Below are 21,452 nucleotides of genomic sequence, written 5' to 3' on the forward strand. Positions count from 1 at the left end.
AAAATCCTTTTAGTGGTCCGCAGGATTTAAAATTATGAATTTAGGGGTCCCTGAGGTCCGAAAGGTTGGCGACCCTAATTCTAGATTACTCCCGATTTTTTTCTCTTGCCACCATAGACACTAACACGTCTCTCATAATGTCCACCGTTAAATTTAGTTTGCAAAGGGTTGGTTTTTTTTATTGTTTTTTGTTTTTTTTTTGCAATCCAGAATGAAAAGAACCTTCCGTGCGCCGCAGGCTGTTACGTTCTGACACGGATCTTGCCACGCCATTTAACCCAGGTCCACAACTCGAGACAACTCCACAATCTGCTTCTCCATTCCTTTCCTCCGGGTTTTCTCCCCTTAGCCCCTCCTCTTACAACAGCGTAAGGGGCGTGGCTTCACGGCGCCGCCGGGGCCTGAGACCCGGATGGCCGTTTAGTCGGTGCTTAGACGCCGAGGCTGCCACATCGGGCCTTGGACAAATTACAAAGCCGGGGGAGGGGGTTAGCGTAATCTGCCTCCATCCTCCGCCTTGGACTCCCTTCCGCCCCCGGGAAGCTCGTATCCGGAAAGAGCGGACCGAGCCCGATCCGACGAGGTGGGTATCGGCCTGGCTCGTTCTCAGCAAGCCTGTTTTTTTTCCAGCTCTTAAGAAAGCGGTATTGGTGCGAGATGGGAGAATAGGTCGGGTTGAGCCGGTAGAATGTTCAGGCCTCCGCCATCTTGTCCCCTGCTTCATCCTTATCGATAGCTCGAACCAAACCGAATCCGCAGCCATCCGCCTCTCGGGCCCGGCTCTCCTTTCTCCTGAACCGGCCTTGCCCTTCCCGGAGCGTTGCTCCTTGTTGCTGGTGGTGGGTATTTGGCCCCCCGGCCGAGGGCAGCTGGGCGCGTACTTGCTCTCCCCGACGGAGCAGCTTCCGAAGGGAGAAGAAAGGATGCTTGCAAAAAGAGAGAGGGAGAGAGAAAGGTCTTCCACCGGGCCTTCTCCCAACCCACCTCTCAAGTGGTTTCTTCCCCCCTCCCTCGGGCGAAAATCCGCGGGTGGGCGCCGGGGCGTCGCTCAGAAAGGCCGACCCGCAGGCCTATTTTTTTTTAAACAGCTTCAGAGTTCAGTTACGACCCAGTTTTAAGACAACCCCCCCCCTCACTCCCTGCTCCATTTTACCACACGGCAGGTAATTCTGGGGCGGGGGGGGGGGGCTTTGAAGAAGGTGTGACTGAGGGGTATGGGGGGGGAGAGAGAGAGAAGCCCCAGGGTCTCCCCAGCTGTTTGGAGAACACACACACATGCACCCCCATAATAGTCCAGTAGCCATCATTTGTTGAGTCCCTGAGGGGCTTTTTAAAATTTGGGGGGAGGGGGCAACAAGGTCGGGCCTCTGGAATGGAAGGAAAGCACAAGCCCAAAGACGTCTTTTAGGATTTTTCTCCCTCCCTCCCAAAAAAAAAAACACCTCCTGGCTGGTTTTAGTATAATTTGACAAAAGGCTCCTCCTGGCCAAAGCCCTGAAAACAGAGCTGGGTTTTTTTTTAAAAAAAAAAAGGGGGGGGTGGGAGAGAAAGAGAGAGAAAGGTTTTTTTTAAAAAAAAAAACTTTGCTTTTTATTTCTCAAGGAAGCTGGAAAAGATGGGGGTGTTTCTGTCCTGCTGGCGTTTGAGGATGTGCTTGGGAGCTCCCCTTTGTAACCTCGCCATTATTTCCACAACCCATTTTTGCAGGAGGAAAAAATAAAAAAAAAATAAAGGAGGGGTGGAGGATTTTGGATTTTGAAATCCAAAATACCCCTGGGTGGGGGATCAAAAGGAAGAGAGAGAGAGAGTAATCCCTTCTACGCCTCCCCCACCCTCCCCCCAAAAAAGCATATTTTCAGTGTAGTGGTGACATTCAGGAGCTGAGATGCTGCTGTTAACAGGGGAGGGAATCAGCTGGGGCCTTTGCTATTTTCTTCAAAGAAGAAGCAAAAAATAACAATAATCAGAAGCTGCCAGAAAATCCAGATAACTGAATGGGAAGGATAGTTGGATTTTTTTTAAACAAAAAACAAAGCAAAAACTGTTCCCCGTTTTTTTTTTTTTTTTTTTTTAAAAAGCCTGATCATTGCAGTTCCCCTGCAGGATGCGGACTAAATTGTTTTATTTCTTTTCAATCTGATATTTCGGTCTTAACGTTTAAAATATGGAGGAAAGGGAAGGGAGGAGGTGTGGCAGGTGTTTTAATAATGATTTAGGCAGGGCTAATATTTGAAGAGATCAACCGTCCAGCTTTTCCACTGCCTGCTTTAATATCGCTGTATATGTATGTGGGGGGATGGTGCTTTTCAGTTTGTTCAGGAATGGTGGTCCTCTTAATCGGAAGGTAGATAATTGTGAAGTTACAGCCATGTTAATTGTGAGATGGGCTGTTGGAAAGGCTGTTTTATTGCAGTTAAAAATCCGAATCCCATTTTAAAACCAGGTGCTACCATTCCTTATGCTGTACTGGGGTGACACTAAGCAGCAGCATGTTAGTATTGGAATGCAAGTATATATGTCCTTAAATCTAGTTAATGGAGAATCTGTTTAGAGAGGGTAAATATATCACTTTGTGGGGGGAAGAGAACTTAAATGAGGGGTGTGCCTTTGGGGAAAGAGAGTGGCTAGTTAATCTAAGTCTTCCGGTTTTTTTATTGCTTTCTAAACACAAAATCAATTGTTTGAGGGGGAGAATTCCCTTGTCATCCGTGGTTAGTAAATATTAATGGGTCCTTGTGGTATGTGTGTTCCATTTGGAGGGCTTTTTTTTTTTTAGTGCCACAGCCAGAATTAATTTAGCTTAAATGCTAAATTTGAATTTCCCATCAGTGTGGCTAGAGGGTGGGTGATGGTAATTCGAGGGTGTATTCTGACACAAAAAGAGCTAATATGGCTTCCTTACATTTTTGAACTGTGATTCTCTGAATGAGGTGTTTTCCAAAATAAAGGGTCCATTTGTGAAACAAGAAGGGTGTCTCCCCAAAAATTGGACCATGGTTAAGCCTAACATAGCTTTTTGATTAATGTCTTGAAAATCCTTGTTAGGTTTACTGTGCTCAGAAGATTAAATACATGATTTCAGTGAAATATTTGAAAATGAGACATACAAATCTTGCATTTCGAGGCAACTGGGATTTGATATGATTTGCATATCTCTGAATTTCAAACAGTTTCTGATGCTAGTTGTGAGGAAGAGTAAGATTGTGTTCTGTTTCTCCCTCCCCTTTCCCTGGTAGTCTTGAATTTCAGTTTTACACATTATGTTTTGGGATTAAATGCAAAGGAAGGGTTTAAGATGAGGCGGTGGCTATTTGTTTCTCTTGTTTGGTTCATAAGCAAAATGGTTGTTGCAGAAAGACATTTTTATCCAATGCTTTTCTATTCTAGAAGTGGAATTTAGATTATTGCTTTTTTGTTGAAATTGCATCTACTTTCAGATCTAGGATTATTTTTTATTTGTTGTAGAGGGAGGTGCTAATTAAGTATTTGTTAGCATGGTGCTAGTGAAGGGTTTTTTTAAAACATTCCACTAATGCAGTTTTGAGATTCTGCAGATAAATTGAATATATTAATAATTAATGATAGCTGATTCGGTATCAGGGTGCCTTTGAAACAATATTTTTTCTCCTTCCAACACAGTTAAAATATAATTTGAGGTTTTTTTATCACTTGAATTATTAAATGTCCAGATTTATAAACTTGCCTAAATATGTAGTTTTCTAATAAATGAATATCCAACTGATTTATGATACATAACTAGCCAGTATTCTAAAAGACAGGGCACAAAGTTGAATAGTATGGGAAAATTATATTCCAGAAATGCTGCATGAATAATGGATAAAAAATTATCAGCTGTTACTAGTAGGAGTGCTATTTTTAAATCTCCATTGGCTTGTTTTCACTCAGGTGCCATTATATCTGGTTGTGCAGTGCTGGGGGAATTGAACATTTTAGCTATGCATTATGTAGTGAAAACACAATGAGGGCTGTGGTATTAGATATCCTTTCAGAAGATTAAGCAGCATGACACAATCTTGTTGAAACATAAATGTAATATTACCTTTAGAATCCTGCTAAAAGAAGAAAGAATAGTTATTTCTTATGGCTGAAATGCAAAACTGTGCTTTTGGCATAAAGAAGTAGCTGAAATGATTTCCAGGAGATGCATTTCTTAATACATATATTGGGTACTTTGCATAGTGAGTTAATATAATATTAATCTGCATGTTAAATCATTTGCAAACAATTTCCCTGGTAGATTTTGTGTGTATCTCCACAGTCAAAAGTTGCTCTACAGCACTTCAGGGTTTAATCCAACTGTAGATAGATATTAGCAATAATGGTGATCAACTCTATCTCAGAAGGAGGGCTGTCTTTAGGTTCCTTGTTTCCCATTAAATCAGTGCTATTGACAATTACTTGAATGCATAATAAAAACTTTGGGATAATAAAACCTAATGTTATTAAATAAGGTAAATGATATTAAACATCATATGTGAAAAGAGGAATAGAGCACCCTTTATAGCCTTTCATTCTATATTGGATCTATTTTTATATTTGGTTTTCATTTTGTTTAGATCTATTTTTGTTGAAAAAGAGGCAGCTCAAAGTATCTTAAAATCCTAAATAATATTTATTAATTAATGTGAATGTTGGTGACCTAGACTATACCACTGGTAATTAACAGTGCTTAGGATGGTATCTTGATCATAGAGTATTCTTTGGCTATCTATCACTATAGCAACACTTTAGAAGTATGCTCAAATATATAATTGGGATTTAGATGTTAGAGGCCTTGACTGTGACATGTTCCTTGATATTGGATTAATCACCACCAAATTCTTCTGCTATATATTAATTAACCTGAAGTGAAAGACTTGGTTCTGTTTCTCTCTTCCATCTCACTTTGCAATAACTTAATTATATTTTCAAGCTTGGCATTTGAAGAGGTGAAAGTTCACTGACAGATTCCTACCCTATGAAATTTGGTTGAGGAACAAATTTCATGTAGTTTACTGTTGCACAGGAATAGGCAACAGTTTGGATGTTGAAACAATTTGTCAATGATGCCACCAGCATACTTCATTTTTGGCAGTAGCTTAGATATATGATGGCCAGGGAAGCTTTGTGTGTGGTCCCATTTAACTAGCTTTAAGGACCTTGTTGTGTGGGAACTGCTTTAATTTAGTACTGATAAGGAGGACTGTACATACTTTTATAGTGCTGCCACATGCAAAAGCAATTGTATCTTTTTTTTTCTCCCTGAAGTAGTAGTAGTATTTTTTTGTGTGTGTGCCTGGTTTTGTGTGAAAGACCTATGCAATTGTGGTGTTTTGTTGTACACTGGATACAGTTCTACACATGCAGAAGTTCTGTTAAAAATCAGATGTTTTATGCCAGCTTCTTAGCCACTCAGAGTCATCTCAAACTGGGGCAATAAATTTAGTAATAATAATAAAACTCGTATTTAAAACTGGAACATTTTACTTAGAATAAATGGATCCAGCAACGTAAAATTTCGGCATTCTTATATTTTGATTCTATGATCCAAACAGAAGTTTTGAAATGTAAGATATAAATGTGAGTGATCTATATTCATTTTACCCCAGCATCATTTTTTTAAAAAATTGCAGTATGGCACAAAAACACAACCCAGTTGGTATGAAATACAGCAACAGAATGATTAGCAATGGATGATAAAATGTTATACCATTGTTTTATGATCTGCAGTGGCTGAGTTTAATTTAATGGTCTGCACTATGCTGTAATTTAATTTTGTTTTTGTTTTTTAATTGAGAGGAAAAGTAATGCTATTTCTCATTTTGCTAAAAACAAATATGTGAGCTTTGAGAATTGATGGGGCAGCAACACAGGTAGTCCTCATTCAGTGACTGCCTCCTTTAACAGTTGTTATAGTTTAACAGTAGTGAAAAAGCAGTTTTATGACCAATCCTTAACACGTAGAGCTTCTGCAAGTCTGTAAAGCAAAGGAAACCTGAAGTAAGACAATGAGCACAGTTGGGTTTCACTTAGTGACTGTTTCCCTTAATGGCTGAGTTGCCAGTCCCAATTGTGGTTCCTAAATGTGGATGAGCTATATAGCAAAAAGCCCTATTTTTTCTAATATAAAAGAAAATCAAACTAGACATAGATGCTGACTCTGTAAGCAATTTCTCTTGGCTTTGCTTCTATAAAATTAGATTGTTGTTGTTGTTGTTATTATTATTATTATTATTATTATTATTATTATTATTATTATTATTATTACTAGTAGTAGTAGTAGTACTACTACTACTTCTACTACTACTACTATTACTATTTGCAGTACTCAGATATGTAGGACTACATTTTTGGCCTTGGCTTGTGGACAGATTCCATTAAAAATAAAAACCTGAAGTTTGCTAAGTTGTGGCAAGATTTGCAAACTAAGATTGGAAATTTTCATTTCTTTACATGTCCAAGGAGGGCAACATTAGGGAACCCTAACTCCTCAACTGAAATCCCAGGAACTAATGGAAGGGAGTCATTTGAGATTTTTTAAAATGCTAGCAGATTGTACCATCAGTATATATATATATATATTCTTCTGTGGCTTAGGTTCAGTGTGGAATGATTCTGGAATAAGTGTAGCTACATGTTTTCAATTAAAATCTAAAGTTTTGATTTAAAATTAGTAATAATATAAATTCTGATTAGAAAATGACATATTCTGTGAAACATTGTAGTTTTTGCATCTTTCAGGATTGAGTCTAGTTTATATCACAGTTGATATGTAACCAAACATTGGCACAATTACCTCAGCATAATTAAATGTGATTTCCCAGGAAAATATCAGATAGGCTGAGTGATCTAGCAAACACAGCTTTCCAAATGCTTTTATAGACGCCCCTCACATATCTATGAACTCAGCAGATGAAAGATAAAACAGTGGAACAGAAAATGCCTCCAGAAGTTGTGAAAGCCCCAGCACTGGAAATCTTTAGGAAGATGTTGGATAGCCATTTGTCTGAAATGGTGTAGGGTTTCCTCCCTGGGCAGGGGGTTGGACTAGAAGACCTACAAGGTCCCTTCCAACTCTGCTATTGTATTGTATTAAAAATATATTTTCTTAAGAGCCAGTAATTTGTCAAGGAGTCCTCAACCACAATTGAGTGCAGAATTTCTGTGGCTAAGCAAAACGTTTGTTCAGTGAGTTTTGCCCAATTTTACAATCTTTCTTGCCACAGTTAAGTGAATCACTGCAGTTATTAAGCTAGTAACACAGTTGTTAAATGAATCTGACCTCCCCATTGACTTTGCTCATCAGAAGGTTGCAAAGGTGATCACATAACCCCAAGACACTGCAATCGTCATAAATATGAACCAGTTGTCAAGCATACAAATTTTAATCACATGACTAGGATTATAGTCATCCCCATGGTCATATGAACAATGGCTGTTTGAACAATGGTCATAAGTCACTTTTTTCAGTGCCTTTGTAACTTCCAACAGTCACTAAACTGTTAGAAGTCAAGAACTACCTGTAGAATTTAAATACCGTATTTTTGGACTATAAGACGCACCATGATTTTGAAGAGGTAAATTTTTTAAAAAGGTTTTGCACTCTGCAGGCCTTCCAAACCCTCTGCACACCTTTTTGTAATTAATTTTGCAAAAAAAAGGGGCCAGGGGCATGCAGAGCTTAGGGAGGCTCTTAGAATGCTCCTGGGGGCTGGGCGGGGGGCAAAAACAAGCAAAAAAGGCCAATTTTTCACAAAAAGATGGGGCATGCAGAGCTTTGGGAGGCTCTTAGAGTGCTACCGGGGGGGGGGGGAGCAAAAAATGACCCGTTTTTTGCCAAAAAAAAAAAAAAGAGCATGCAGTAGCTTTGGGAGGCTTGTAAAGTGCCCCTGAGGACTGAGGGGGCAAAAACAGCCCAATTTTTTTGCTCTTTTTTGCCCTCTCCAGCCCCCACGAGCAGTTTACAAGCCTCCCAAACCCTTTGCACCTCCATTTTTGCCAAGGGGGCAGGGTTCCAGTAGGCCACAAATGCTGTATTCAGTGTATAAGACGCATCCAGATTTTCACCCTCTTTTTTGAGGGAAAACGGTGCATCTTATACTCCGAAAAATACGGTAACCACTTCTTGCAAAGGACTGAGATAAGATCTCTTAAAGAGAGACTTTTGCTGAAAATCCCAAATAATTATTGGTGGATGGAACCAAAAGGAGCTGTCCTACCTGAAGGATGGATACAAATCTAAAAATTGAAAAAAACATGATTTTTTTTTTACATTTCCAATTTTCTGTCTCTTTTATGAAGACTTTTATAAATTTTGTTGTGAGCAAAATATATACATATTAAATGAAATAATACATCTCTAAAATAGTGCCTATATTTCAATAAAAGCAAAAATAAAATACACATTTCCGTTATCCCCCTCCCCCCCAAAAAAGTAACTGTTTAATGCAGATATTCTGAAAGAAATCTAAGATAACAGAGACTGCTTAGAGGGGGGGGAGAAATATTGAAGTTAAGACAGATTTCTGGATTGAAAAATGATTCAGTGTATGTGGCAATTAGGAGAAAAACAAGTTCCAAAAAGCCTTCAGAAAACAAATGTTAAATAAATCTGCCAATATAATAATGCTCTCAGAGGAAGTAATGGGTACAAGCAAAATACTTTGAATATTGCAAACAATACTGAAGTCATATCTTAGACAGGATATTATTGAGTTGGAAAAAATGTACAGGTAGTTCTCAACTTACAACCACAATTGGGCTCAGAATTTATGTTGCTTAAGTGAGAATTTTGTTAAGTGAGTTTTGCCTCATTTTACGACTTTTCTTGCCACATTTGTTAAGTGAATCAATGTTGTTGTTAAATTAGTAACGTGATGGTTACGTGAATCTGGCTTCCCCATTGACTTTGTTTATCAGAAGGTCGCAAAAGGGGATCACATGACCCCAGGACACTGCAACCGTCATAAATACACACCAGCTGTCAATTGTCTGAATGTTAATCACGTGACCATGGGGATACTGCAATGATCATAAGTGTGGGAAATGGTCCTGTCACTTTTTTCAGTGCCATTGTAACGTCACTAAATGAACTGTTGTAAGTCAAGGACTATCTGTATACTCGAAACCATGAGGGTAATTGGTAGATTTGGAACAGATGAAAAGGAAGTACTTTTTTCTCTGCACAAAGAATGAGGAGCAACAACTTAAGATAGTTTTAAAAAGGTATCAAGATCCAGAAGGGTTGGGCTACAGATGGTATTTGTGTAGTATCTCCAGTATTAGAAGCCATAGAAATCTCATTTGAGTTGCTACAGAGCATAAATGAATGTTCTTGCACTCTTGTGACTGGAGGGGAATACCAGAACAAGTGCTGGATTAAATAGTTTTACTTTTTTTAAAGTTTTCAGGTTTGTTCTGATCCAATAGGGGTATATTTGCTTGTGATATTTGAATGACAATCAGAAACCCTAGTATTTGAGATGTCCTGTAAGAATATTAAAATTACTTTGTTTCATCTGTCCACCCACACGTATATTTTACATAATTGTGCATCTTCAAAAAAGTAATCTCGTTATACCAGTCACCTATGCTTTATCTTTCCAAATTTTTTTGCAGTAGTGCTTTGCAATATGCTGCTTTGACAACAACAATACCCACCCACCCCCCAATTCATTTATAACATTACTTTTATTTGCCGGAAGATGAGCTAACCCCATCACCACCAAATTAACAGGTGGTGGATGAATAAAAAGTTAATTTGTGCTATTTACAGGATGCAATAGTAAGAATGAACATTCCCAAGCATATGCAGTTTGCTTAATGTGTGGAATATTTGAGTTCATTCCCATAACAGCAGCCAAAATAGAACAAATTAAAGAATGTAAAGGATGTTGAAAAAGGAGGAGCTTCGTGAAACTGAAGTGATTATTTTCAAACTCCAATCGCCATGAGTACTAATAAGTTACTTATATAATAAAGGTTGAACATTTGAAGAAATTCGGCTTTTAATATGGGAAATCTAGGAGGAAAGATTTTCAACTACAGGAAGAACAATAGCTCTTCTTGAGTTTATTTGCACCCATGGTATATACCATATTTCCCCGAAAATAAGACAGGGTCTTATTTTCTTTTTACACACAAAATATGGCTTGGGCCTTATTATGAGGGGAGGGTTTATTGTTTTGGGGTTGCCAGGCGGTTGCGCTCTCGCGAGTGGGCTCCCAAAGAACCGGGCACAGCCTCTTGGGTGAATGGCTGTGTTGCGCTGTTGCAGCAGTGCAACACAGCAGCTATGAAGCGACCACACTCATGAGCAGCCACCCAGCAAACCCCCTTTCCAGCCGGGCACAGTGCCATTCACTGACTTAGGGGTATCGCCAAGCCGTGTGACCACCTGTTCGCCGCTGCCCGGCTCCTGTGGCTTGGCGCCTTTGAAATGGCAGTGAATGGCGCTCTGCATGGCTGGAGAGGGGGTTGGGTTGCGCGAGCGGCTGTTCTGCTCTCACGCCTACCATCCTCACAATGCCCTAGCCCAGATCTCTCCGCCTCCGCTGCTGCCACCGCCGCCGCCACATGGCTTTTTCTGCAGCTTCCAAACCGAGTCTTCCAGCAGTGGCCATTCTGGGCGTATACTCTATGGTTGTGGGCCAGCTGTCTGCAGAGTGTACAACCATAGAGCATACTCCCAGAGCGGCCACTGCCGGAAGACTTGGTTTGGAAGCCACGGAAAAAGCCATGTGGCTGCGGTGGTGGAGGTGCCCTGGCTCTGCGAAGAGAGCTGGGCCAGGGCATCAAGAGGCTGGCAGGCGCGTGAGCGAGAGCAGAACAGCCGCTCGTGCAACCCCCCTCCAGCCATGCCGAGCGCCATTCACTGTCATTTCAAAGGCGCCAAGCCATAGGAGCCGGGCAGCAGCGAACAGGTGCTCACGCCGCTTGGCGATACCCCTAGGTCAGTAAATGTGCCCGGCTGGAAAGGGGGTTTGCTGGGTGGCTGCTCATGAGTGTGGTCGCTTCATGGCTGTTGTGTTGCACTGCTGCGACAGCGCAACACTGCCATTCGCCCATGAGGCTGTGCCTGGCTCTTCGGGAACCCGCTCGCAAGAGAGCAGCCGCCCAGCAACCCCCCTCTTCAGCTGGGCACAGCGCTGTTCACCAACCTAGCGGTATCCCGAAGGTGCTAAGCAACGCGATCACCTTTGCCTCCCCCCCCCCCCCCAGGTTCCTGCGGCTTGGCACCTTTGGGATACCGCTAGGTTGGTGAGCGGCACTCTGCCTGGCCGGAGGTGGGGGGTTGTCCAGGGGGCTTATTTGTGGGGAGGGCTTATATTTTTGCCCACCAGAAAAATGTGGTGCCTCATTATCAGGACATGTCGTAATTTCGGGGAAACACGGTAGCTGCATTCTGTGTGAAATTCTTTGAATCTTCTTAAGCCAGAAATTACCTCGTATTCCACAAATTTAGCACTGCTGCCCTAATTACCTCATCTTGTGACTACCAAGTGCAGCTGCTAATGTGAGGATGCTTTCACTTGGATTAACAATGTATTTCCTTTGAGGAGTAGGTTTGTTTATTTTCTTTTTCAGTTGCAAAATTAAGAGTATGTCCAATCTATCATATTACATCCCTCTTAAATTTGGAAGAGGTCTGTAACTTGATATATAGTAGCTGCCCCCAGGCTTCTGAGCTACGTTCATTGGTCAGCTGATTTGGGTACTACCAACTCTCCCCTGGGTGTCTCCTTCCTGGTAGGCTGGATTTCTGAAGCAGCTCTCCCTACCTTCATCACCCTTGCAGAAATACGATGACAGCTCATTGACAAAGAACCTGTTTACATCCCAATATGATCGCCTTATCTAAGTAGAGATTGTAAGCTGAAATGACCTCTGCCTCTGATCAGGTGCCCTGGACAGTAATCATCCCTGAGCTAGGGAACTGGTTGTATAGTCCCCCACAAAACCTATTTCACCTAATAGCAAGTGGGGAGGGCCACTGTCAGTTCCAGAAGTTGAACTTGGTTCAGAAGGTCACAAAAGAGGATCACATGATCCCGGGACATTGTAACCATCCTAAATGTGAGTCAGTTGTCCAGCATCCGAATGTAAATCACGTGACCACGGGGATATTGTAATGGTCATAAGTGTGAAAGATAGCCATAAGTCCCTTTTTTCAATGCTATTGTAACTTTGAACGGTCACTAAGCGAACTGTTGTAAGTCAAGGGCTATCTATACAGATACTTCTCAATTTATGATCATTCAAAGTTATGATGGACTGTTAAAAAGCTACTTATAACCTACCCTCAAAGTTAAGATTGCCACCCCCTCCCCCCCCCCCCCCCCGAGGGTCATATGATTGCATTTCTGGCAGCTGGCTCACATTTACAACTGGTTGCAACATTCTACAGTCATGTGACTGCAATTTGTAATGTTTTTGCCAGTTTCCAGCAAAAGAAACACATGCCCATTTGGAAGAATAGATTTATAAAAATGATTGTAAAATCAAATCTGGTCATATGGGCCCCAATTTACAATCAAAATTCCAGATTCCCATTGTGTTCATAAGTCAAGGACTATCTATAGGGCAATTGTCCCTACCCTGTCTCTTACTCACTGAGATTGTTATTGTCCATGCTGAAATCTTGCTGAGCAATATTGTTGTGTTGGACTTGTTTCATTGCTGTTTCCTGCCAAGTGAAAGTTGAAATGTTTTAGTGTCCCAGACATACTCCTTTGTCCTCCTTTGACCTCAGTCCTGCACCTGTCACTGAGCCCTTGTCCATCAATTCAAGTCAGATCTGCTGATCTCGGTGTCAGAGAACTAACCAAGGGTGTGCCATTAAAGTGTGCCACAAGCAACTTAGGGATACTTGTGCTTTGCTACCTCCAATATTGTGGGTTAGGGATAGGATAACTGCAAATCAGTATTGCTTGTATTATTTTTGCTTAAATTGTGTTTATATCTGCTTATATACAACACCTTTAGTTTTGTTGTTTAAAATGAACATTTGGAATCGATATGGATAAATAAAAATAGTTGTGCCAAATTCTATGCTGATTTAATTTATAACAATAGAGAAAATCATTTGAGGAAATGCAGTATAAAAGTCATTGATTTTATTAGTTTTTGTCTCTTTAAATTTATATTGGGTAAAAAAAGGGAGCTGAGCAGTATATAAATTGCAAGAAAATAATTACATGAATTTTAGGAGGACACATGTACAGATGCAATGCGCACATTGTACAAAGTACATGATTAATCATATATTTGTAATGCAAATTACTTTTATTATCATAAGACAAACTATAGATCCAGAGATATTTTCTGGATTTAGGTATTGTGCTCAACCAGCGGCCTGCAACCTTTTGAGCATAAGGATCGGTTCCATGGTGAGAGTTTTTCCATGGACCGGAGTGGAGGGCATGGTTTTGCACGCTGCCTGCATCCCATAGGTGGGGCTTAGCTTGTTTGCATTGACCAGTTTCTGACATGCCATAGACGAGTGCCAGTTCACGGACCAGGAATTGGGAACCCTTGTGCTAAACCACTGTGTCACATAACATTATAGGCAAGGCAGTGCCTAAGATACTTTCCCATCAAATATGGTACAAAATTTTGCTTGGTTGTCTCTCAATGGGTAGACTCTGTGGAATAGATGGGTTGCACAACTGTTTTTCTTTATAGTGAGGGGAGGAGTATCCAGGATGGGTTGACGTTGTCCTCTCTTGATTGAACTGAGTCAGATAAGCTCTTTTAGCCACGCCTTGGTCACCAGGCTCCACCCAGTTATCGACTCAGTCCATCAACTGACGGCTGTGTTCATCCTGAGATCCTGAAGAAACTTAAAGGAAAAATTTTAAATCGCTGCAAAAGCGATCGAAATTGCCTCCACGCTGCCTGATCAATCACTAGAGGCTGCAGAAACCCCCAGCAGGGGTAGAAAGCCCGCGCAGCAACCACTAAGACGGTGCGCAGCCCAGGTCACAGCGAGACCCAGGGAACTAAGTGAGGACTCTCACCAAAGACAGGCAAGTGAGCTCTGCAGAGGCCTCTGCAGCAAGGACGACGCCCAAGGAGGCTCTGAGGGCGCCGGGAGTGCTCCACCGCTCCCCTTGGGTTGCCCCGCGCTGGCAGCAATCGCCAGAGAACAAGGTGAGAGTCAGGCTCAGAAAGAGCTGCGGGAGACAGGGGGAGGCGAGAAAGAGCCCCCAGCGGTCGTGGAAGCTGTGTGGCAGCCTGCAAAGGCACAAGCCGCTTCCACGTGCTCCAGGAAAGTGGAGCTTTTTGAATTTGGAGCCGGGAGCCATTTTGAAACCACATGGTCTCAGAGGAGGCCAGAAGGAGCCAAGCACTCAGCCCTGCAGCCAGAAACCACCGGAGGCATTGAGGAACCCTTAAAAAGGTTAGAAACCATCTCGGAGGCATCAGCCAAGGGCAGGGGAGGCAAGGCAAAGGCCAAAAAGGAAGCATATCTCCACCAAGGGGGCTAAAGAGGCAGGCTGTGGATCCAAACCAAGCCTTGGAGCGCATCAGCCACAAGGCCAGCAGCAGGAAGAACCCCCCCCCCCTCCCCAGGCCTGGAACCTGAGGAAAGATTACCAGGTTTCTCTTCACCTGCAGGGCTGCAGAAGGGGACCCCTCCCTCCAGGTGAGGATTCCCTTTGACACCTCGGGCTTTGTCATCCTGTGTTCCGGCAACCTTGCTATCACGATTTATGCAAGCCCTATTCAATCCTTTTCTGAGTGCCTGACTATCCGGAGAAGCCCAGACAGGGCAACGAAACTCAGATCGCTGCTGAGGCTTTCCCTTTAAAGAAGGTCTTCCCTTTAAAGATAAACTTTCCCTTAAGGGAGAGAAAGGAAAGCAGCTGGAGGAGGGGGCGGCAAGGGTCTCAGCAAGCTGCTGTTAACAACAGGAGGCCACAGGAGAGAGCGTGGCAGCTCTTAGTAGCACAAGCCGCTTTTTCAAAGCCCTGACCAGCAGGGCTTTTGTATTTGCTGTGCAGTGCCATTTGAAAAGAAGGGGGAGAGTCCCCATGTGGCCCAAGATGGTGGCCTCCTGCAGCTCGGAGGACACAGGCAGGAATCAAGTCCTGGCTTCGAAAGCCGGCAGCCCCACTGGAGGGGCAGAAGAGTCTCCAATCAGCTTAGAGCAGCGATGGCGAACCTTTTTTGGCTTGCATGCCACAAGTGGGGGGAGCGCATGGGGGTCGTGTGCGGGTGTGCCACACCCATAATGCAATGCACGACCCCCCCCAGTGTGCATGCGTGCACATCAGACGCGAAACCCCCCCCCCATTTTTACATGCTTTTTTCGCCCTCCCCAGGCTCCAGAGGCTTTATAGGAGCTGGGAATGGCGAAAAGAGCCTCCCCCGCTCCCCCGGAGGCCCTCCGGAGGCTTCAGGGATCGTCCGGAGGCTTCCCTGAAGCCTTCGGCACGCTTAAAACGACCCTCTGAGCAAACCGGAAGTCACTTCCGGTTTGCTCGGAGGGTCGTTTTATGCGTGCCGAAGGCTTCAGGGACTGTCCGAAGGCTTCAGGAAAGCCTCCGGACGGTCCCTGAAGCCTCCGGGGGGCGCGGGGGGCTCCTTTCACCCTCCCCAGGCTCCTATAAAGCCTCTGGAGCCTGGGGGGGGCGAAAAATGGCTTTTAAAAACGGTGAACTCAGCTGGCCAGCCCCCGCATGCGCGCTGGCCAGCTGGCAGGGCAGCCCCTCGCGTGCCCTGAAAAAAGGCTCCGTGTGCCACAGGTTCGCCATCACTGGCTTAGAGATTACCCCTGAAGCTCCATCTAAGGGTGGGGTCGGCAAGGCAAAGAGCAAAATGAAGCACACCACCTCCAGGGCGGCTAAAGAGGCAAGCTCCGGCTCCAAGCCTCCCAAACCTGCCTCTAAATATGAAAGGCAGGGGCATAAAGCCCTAGGGCGCATCTGCCATAAGGCCATCAGCAAGAAGGCTCCCCCTGGTCTGGAGCCTGATGCGATCACAGAGGAGGATCCCTCCCAGCATTGATACCTCAGGCATCTGGGGCTCCATCCAGGGATGGTAGTCACCCTCACTGAGCATTCTCCTCAGCTGCCGGGATTTTCCCCACCCACTCTTGGAGCAAAGAGGAACATCCCGTTTCAGTGAGAAAGGCTGATTCTCTCTCCTGAGATGAAGGATTCTGTTGTGATTAAGAAAATATGTTAAAAAGGAGCCAAGAGTTGCATGAGAAATGCAGCGTCTACCACCTAGCTGATTCAATCTGCTCTGGAAAGCCTGTTTTTGTTCTCTGATACACTGAGAAAGCAGATCTTGCAAAGTTAGAAAAGCATGTTTCCTCTCTCCTTGTTTGAAAGCAAGATCGACCTTGTTTCCATCTAATTGAGCTCCAGGGGAAGGAATCCAGGAATCGCATGATAAAGCAACCCCACCCCTTCCCAACCTATGTAATCTGATCTGCTGTCGTTAAGACCAAACATATGTGGCCTAACAAAGAAAGAGAAACCTGATGCAGATTCCAAGCCTTACTCCTTAAGTGGTTGTAAAAGCCTCGTGGAAAGATCTCCATGGAAACGAAACTTGAATGAGAAAGAGGTCAGCTAGCCCAGACCTGACCTCCCAAATCCTTTGAACTTTAATGATAAGTTGTCCTGACAACGAGGGGCAATAAAGACACCCCAACCATCCCAACATCAGCTTACCTTGTGTGTGCAAAGCCTTCAGGCAGCCAAAGGGCCAAAAGGCAGATGTAGTTCAACTGAAGAGATTGTTATGCTCTTGTGGATTGGTTACTATTGTTTATGAATTATTTGGGAAGGACTCAACCCCTATAGAAGGTAGCCAGGTCCAAGACGGGTTCCGAGTTTGGGTAAAGACCCTTAGGAATTCCAAAATTGGAGACTCGCTTGACAAATTTAACCAGCAGAATAGTCAGACACTGATTCACCATTCGATGGTCAGGCGGTTCCTCAAGGGGGCCTCCAATGTTACAGGTACCCTTCCTGGCACTTACACAAGGGCTCTGACAGGCCCTCCGTTCGAACCATTACGTACTGTCGCATTCTACACGAAGCGCGGCCACTTCGGCGGCCTGGGCCATGCAGGCCTCACTATCTGAGATCTGTAGGGCAGCCACGGGGTCTCTCCCCTCACCATTCATGAGGAATTACAAGTTGGACTCCTTTGCTTCTGCGGAAGCCTCATTCGGACGTAGGGTGTTGCAGGCTGTTCACAGGGCGGGGGACACGCTTCACCTGCCATAAGTTTGGGCATATACTCAAATGTGTAACCCACCCTAGGGACGTGTAGGCTTTGGTACGTCCCATCCTGGATACTCCTCCCCTCACTATGGAGAAAGGGTGTTGGTACTTACCTGATATGCCACTTCTCATAGTGGGGGAGGAGTATCTAGCCCCTCCCTGATATGGGTATGTTACGAAATTGTTATGTTGTTTGTTGAACTGTTCTGTTGAAGTAATAAATAAAAGTTTGAAACTAAAATAAAGTCTAGAGTGGATGACACAGCCAGTTGGATAGAGTTCTTCGCCAATAACTGGGTGGAGCCTGGTGACCAAGGCGTGGCTAAAAGAGCTTATCTGACTCAATCCAATCAAGAGAGGACAAGGTCAACCCATCCTGGATACTCCTCCCCCACTGTGAGAAGAGACATATCAGGTAAGTACCAACGCCCTTTCTGATGTAATTTAAGTTTAGATTTTAAAGGTTTAGTAAATGACAACTCTAAATGCAGGTTTAAATATTAAATTTTGGATTGTTGCAATGTAGGGCTGATCATAGAAGCTGGGATTCACAGTTGATTTAAAAGAAAGAATGGGATTGAGAATATTCTGTGTTTAGGTTAAAGTTGAAAGTATGTGGAGGTACTATTTAATTAAGTATTAAATGAAATATCAAATCATTTGTGTCATATCTTTAGTAATTTGAGTTTACATGAATTTCACTACATGGAACCTCACCTGAATACTGAACCATTGTCTAGTTGGAGAAAGAAATTAGATTCTGCAAATATTTTTTGTAAAGGAACTATTGCTAACATGATAGTGTTAAAAGAGGTTAAAATGAGACTTTATGGGTCGCAACCCGGAGGACCATGGGACAATTTTGAAATGGCCTTGGGATGCCAGTAAAAGTTTATTTACAAGCCTGTAATCATTTTAATTGGTTATTAGCAAATGTGCAATTGAATTTGACAATTGCACAGCCAAATATTTCATATTCTTAGTATCTTCCACCACAATGGAAAATATTGTAATAAAGTATCAGAAGGCAAGAATGTTACCAGGTACAATAAATTGTTTAACTTACAAATCATTATTGCTCTTATCTGAATAAAGTAGCTACAGTATTCTGGGTAGTAATGATAGGACTACTTCAAAGGCTAGGGAGCAGGATAATGATGAATTGATTTTTGTGTATGAATGGTGTGTTATTCATGTATCTACACAGAGATGATCAAGGATGGGTTTTTTTCCCTCTCTTTAAGGTAACAAGTTATACTTCTGGGGAATATTTGGTCCAGTCTGTAGGCTAAACTGGGACAATTCTAGTTTCTGGAAATATAAATTGATTTCTACTTCTTCACTTTTTTAAGGGCAGTGCACCGGGGTTTAGATTTCATAAATAAAAATTTTATTGCCTCTAACGGGTCCCCAACCCCAGGGCCATGGGCCAGCATCGGTCCATGGACCATTAGGAACCGGGCTATGCAAGTGAGTGAAGCTTTGTCTCCGCATGCACAGGTTCTAAGTCAGTGATGGCTAAACTTTTTCTCCTCACGTGCTGGAATTGCACGCACATGCGAACCCCCACCCATAATGCAATGTGCCCCTGCGCATCCATGAGCAACTCTCCCATGCTCCCCCTTTCCCCCCATGCATGTGCATGATACCCCTGCTCTCCTGCACATGTGCGTGATCCACAACCCATATGCGTGACACCCCTCCTGTGCCCCTTCACCCCGGTGCATGCGCGCGCATCTCCCACATGTGTGGCAGAGACCCAAAAATCAGCTGTCTGGCAGGAGGCGTATGCGCAATGGCTCACGTGCCCGCAGAGAGGGCTCCACATGCCACCTGTGGCACATATGCCATAGGTTCACCATCATGGATCTAGGTAGTACATGAAACTAGTCTGTTCTCACACAGACACATCGGATTGTGGAAAAAATGGAACTGGTCCCTGGTCCCTGAAAGGTTGGAGACCACTGGCCTATAGCAGAGTCCAATATGGAATGCAAGCTAGGATAATTGGTTAGCTTACAAATTCTCAAATAAAATCTGGCTTTTCCCACAGAGGTAAATAGAATTTTCCAATCACGCTTACAGAATATCTTCCAGACCTCTTTGTCACCTGTACACATATGAAAAATGATGGGTTTGTAGCATTGGCAGAATTGGATTAGACGACTTCCAAAATCAGTTTTCAGCTCTGATACTTCTCAGAGGTTTTCTGAGCAAGTCTCATGGTGGTGCCAAAGCAAAAAGATCCAATGTTTTGGGAACATTTATTCCATTAAAAAGGGGTGAGCAATCCATTGGCTGAATGCAGTCAACTAGCATCCCACAATAATCCCAATACAATTTTGTAGTGAAATGATAAAAAAAATTTGACCTGTTTGCTTGCTTGTTTGTTTGGCAGTGGTTTAAAACCCACAATTGAATGGTTTGTCTTCTGGAGTAAGCCCACTCTCATTGGTACCCTAATTCTGTCCCCCACAGAAATATTGGCTGAAGAAATACATGATGCCCTTCCTTCTTAGTGGCATCACAGCTTAACTGGATGGTTGAGTTGCAGCCCCTAGCTCTTATATGCTGTTCATCTCTGTCCTAAATCCATCCCTGAAAAGTAGTTCACATCCTGCAATATACAAGTTTTGCTGTATGGGTTATTGAAGAGTTTAAATCCCCAACCTAATATTCTTAAGAGAAAGAGAACTTAATAATTAATGATACAGAAATTAAGTCTTTCACTGCAAGGAGCCCAGTAGTGCTGCATAGTTCACAGTGAAACTCAAATATGTGCAAACAATATTACGAAGGTTAAATAGTTCTTGTCTTTTTAATTGGAACCTTAGGGTTACTTTAGTGAGACACAACAATGCTTGCTTTATTCTTTAAATGAAATTCTCTTGATTAGCATTTTCATTGATAAGGCATATATGTGGATCACCCATATTCCTCCAAGGAATGGGATACCAAAAAAAAATGACTGGTTGTTGCAGGATCCAATCTGGGTTGGTCACTGGGAAAAGAGGTTTTGTCTTCCGTGCTTTTGAACTTGGGCTGGAGCCCATCCTCGGGGAACTTCTCTCTAGCAGAATGTGTGCTGTTCTGTGTGTGAGATTTATATGGTGCTTGGTGAAGTTGTATGCGCTAGAGCAGTGATGGCTAACCTTTTTGTCGCTGAGTGCCAAAAGTGCACTCGTATGTGCGCACATCTCCTGTATGCACAGCAGAGACCCGAAACCCAGCTGAGAGGCGCGCACACACACGGTGGAGCTGAGCGGGGCGACAGCTCGCATCCCCGCAGAGATGGCTCTGCGTGCCACCAGTTCACCATCACGGTGCTAGAGGATGGGCTCCAGCACAAATCCAAAAACTTAGAAGACTAACCCTCTGGTCCCCGTGACCGACCCAGATTGGATCCTGCAACATTATCCTAGGACACATATATGTTCATTCCTGGTTGTTCTTGGGTTAAAATCATTTGTTCATTGACCAGGAAGTACTAGGGAAGCCAATAGGGAAGATCATTGACCTAAGCCTCCCTCGTCTGCGCGTCCTTCCACAACCCTTCTGCACTTGCACTGGCCAACCCACCCCCACCCCCCCGAGGCTACCCCACGTATACCATCCCTGAGCCTTGCCATGCATCCTTGCACATTCCTTCACACCCTTCCCAACGTGCCAGCAACCATTTATCTGCCTGCCACCCTGGTTGCAGACCACTTGACACAGCTTCCTACCGGCTTCCCCACTAACTTGGTTGTGGGAAGCTGGCAGGGTGTTGCCCATATGATGACTATGTTAACAGCAACTGCAGGGATCGCCGTCACTAAATAATATGGTCTCACTCTATAACTACATTGCTTCGTGATGGAAATTCTGGTTCCAATCGACATTGTAAGTCGAGGATTATGTATATTATTTTTGTTATTTGCTATCAGTTGATGCAATTGAAAATGTAGGGGCCCCTTATTGGGTGGTATTCCTTGAGTGTTTGACCCTGATGGCCGAAATGAGTAAGCAATTAACACACATTTTGTTATTGATAAATTGTAAAATCCGTGGGTCAGGCTGATAGAAGGCATTTATACCTAGAGCTGTAGGTCAGTGTCATTTTCTCTTGCCTCTCCCTTGGTTGCTTGTTTTGCCAACCTGGGTTCACTTCTCCATGGAGAGAATTGCATTAATGTAGGTTGATTGCAAGTTGATTGAGAGGCCCCGGTT

At 43.4% G+C, this 21,452-nt stretch overlaps 1 protein-coding gene across 5 annotated transcripts in view; it reads left to right on the forward strand.

The window, feature by feature from the left end:
• The first annotated feature begins 298 nt into the window (after positions 1-298).
• Positions 299-21,452, forward strand: part of PRRC2A (proline rich coiled-coil 2A) — a 66,088-nt gene continuing 44,934 nt past the window's right edge. For 2 of the 5 annotated variants that reach the window (XM_081934266.1, XM_081934267.1), the window contains exon 1: positions 309-583. The gene's annotated coding sequence lies outside the window, so the exon portion shown is untranslated. Of the gene's footprint in view, positions 584-21,452 lie in introns of all 5 variants that reach the window. The other 3 variants (XM_081934270.1, XM_081934268.1, XM_081934269.1) reach the window with 3 other exon arrangements.

The sequence above is a fragment of the Natrix helvetica genome (genome assembly GCF_964273705.1).
Source record: "Natrix helvetica genome assembly, chromosome: 1".
Lineage (NCBI taxonomy): Eukaryota > Metazoa > Chordata > Lepidosauria > Squamata > Natricidae > Natrix > Natrix helvetica.